Source organism: Dendrobates tinctorius, unplaced genomic scaffold (assembly GCF_039654945.1).
Source record: "Dendrobates tinctorius isolate UK_male_01 unplaced genomic scaffold, ASM3965494v1 ptg000086l, whole genome shotgun sequence".
NCBI lineage: Eukaryota > Metazoa > Chordata > Amphibia > Anura > Dendrobatidae > Dendrobates > Dendrobates tinctorius.
In genome coordinates this window covers 19,942,226-19,944,834 of record NW_027361754.1, presented here as the reverse complement: position 1 = coordinate 19,944,834, position 2,609 = coordinate 19,942,226, and positions in this window count along the sequence as shown.

Here is a 2,609-nt window from a genome sequence, read left to right as displayed (position 1 = left end):
CGCTAGTGCATCACCAAATGTAACGGGACCCTTAGACTGGAAACACAAGGTGTTTGATGCATGCGAGATACTTGTACGAGTCTTACATGACTCACCTGGGACGGTGGCAGGAGGGATCATGTCAGATGTATGAGTTTCTATGCAGCTGATGCATTCACATCCAGAGAGCCTGCCGCTGTCCCAGATCAGTCATGCGACACTCATGCGAGTATCTTGTATGCCTCTCGGTCTGTGTTTCCAGCCTTAATGCTGCAAAATCAACAAATGACCATTGGAACCTAGTGTATAAGTATGGTAAAATAGCAGTCATTATTCCATGAAGCGCTACATCTCCTTCAGGCAACTGATCAGTGCTGGTGTCAATATTGATGGCCTATTATAAGGATAGGATATCAATATTACATTCTCAAATAAATCAATTAAAAACAGATGTTTAGTGCATATGATGAGCATAGAAAGAGCTAATACACAATGCTGCCAGCAAAAATATTCTTGCATAGCTATTATGGGAGCACGGTGGCTCAGTGGTTAGCACTGTAAGCGGTGGCTCTGTGGTTAGCACTGTATATAGTGGCTCAATAGTCAGCGCAACAGCTTTGTAGCACTGGGGTCTGAGGTTCAAATCCCAACAAGGATGACATCTGCAAAGAGTTTATATGTATATGTGTGCCAAGTTTATATTTAGATTTGTCACGGATTGGGGATCCTACCTGTGCACCACAATTAGAGAGTTGTGCCATCGGTTTGCTCTTACACAAGATAAATAACCTAGTTCTATGAATAGGAGGCGGTGATTCCACACGGTTCAATGAACACATGCAGAGTTGGATCGCCCGCCAGGGCCGTGGGGTACTTGGTACCGGGCCGGTATCTCAGAGGGAAGTGTCACAGTAGCGGTGACCCGGTCCGTGGCCCTTGGTGTCCATGTAAAAGGGGGTAGAGTGATGGGGATAAAGTCGTTGAGATGATTCGTGATGCCACCTATGGTTTCTGGTCAGTTTGACCAGCGCTGCAGGGTTGCTTCTCTGGGACAGATGGTGTGGTGCAGCAATGATGTTGCAGCCCTCCACAGGTAGGGCTGTAGTCCCAGGACAGAGTAGATGAGGTTGGCAAATGAGGAGATAGTGAGAAGTAAATGGTGCAGTGTTAGGCACAGAGATGTGGCAGTGCTGAGTGGGTTGGCGCAGGAAGAAGGCAATGAGACAGATGAATGCATTTCCAGTTCTTTTACTCACGTTCTTGGCACAGACAGGTGCCCACTTCAATGCTGCGGTCTCCAGATCAGGGGCTCAGCCAACTCCTGTCAGGAGCCCCGCACTGCACTTGCTCACTGAGCCAGTACGGGTGTCCTGAGTACAAAGACAGTGCTCAAAGATACCTGTGGAGCAGGGCAGCAGCGGTGACGATGCGTGCTTCAGAGTTTCAGGACCTGAAGCACATGACTGCTGGGGGAGTGGCCTACGCTCCACAGATCTAGGAGCTGCAGGGACACTCCTAGAAAGGTAACTACAGGACAATTTTACCAAGGGGCATAGACAGAGACAGAAACCAGATGAAGCCAGGGTCAAAGCACAAGATAGCAATACAGTACCAAAGGGTTAGACAGAATGGATAGTCAGGACGTAGCAATAGGTCAGAAAACCAGAACGGGCAATAGACGGTACAACAGGGACAAACTGTAACGGAGTAATGATAGCCAAGCCAGGAGGTCAGAACCGGAGAAGACAATAGTACCAAAGCGAGAGACGGAGTACAGAGTGAGGGAACAGGCTGGGTCATACACGGGAAGCAAATAAGCAACGCAGAATACACGCACACCAGGGGTCAGACACACCAGAACAACAGTATAGCTGACAGAGAACCCTGGTAAAGAGTGAGTATAAATACCCCTCCCAGATCCAAAAAGAGGCCACGAACACTTAACCCTGTGAGTGCAGGGCAAGAACCCTGTTCAAACCATGACAACTCCCAGGCAGATGGAATTAACCTTTCCAGTTCTCTCTTCCGTGTGCCTGTTCTGAATGTCTCCTCACTAGCGCTTGTTTGAGGTACTCACAGTACTGAGTTACACTGAAGTTCCTCCTTTCAGATGTTCCTTAGAACTCTACTTGTACGGCAGACAGCTGTAGCCTGCTTCGGGGACTCCTTGCTATCAAGTCCCAGCTCACTCACGTTGCTGTTGAGTCCCCAAGTCATAGGTGGGAATAAAGTGGTGACAACTTCTATTCCTCCGGTGTCTGCTGCAGGACCATCAGTACCCATACAACCTTGGGGACCGGACCCCGGCCATGCGCTTAGAACTTGAGGAAGGGCTCCACTCCGACCCTAGTCCTTAATTCTCTTCTTCTCCTTACGTTCCGCACTAATCTTTCTTCCCTCAGGCTTTCTCTTTCTATTTCTCTTTCCGGTGCCAGCAGCTTCAGGTCACTGAAGTCTGCTGCAGCACTTCCTTCACTCCATCCCTCTCAGGGGATCTTCTCTCACAGACTGACTTTTTCCTAATATTCTCCTGCTCTCTTGTGCAGTCTAAGCTCCACCCACCTCCCAGCACTCTTTGTGTTCCAAGCAGGGAGCCACCAAAGGTACTTTGCACTACTATGTTGTGTGAG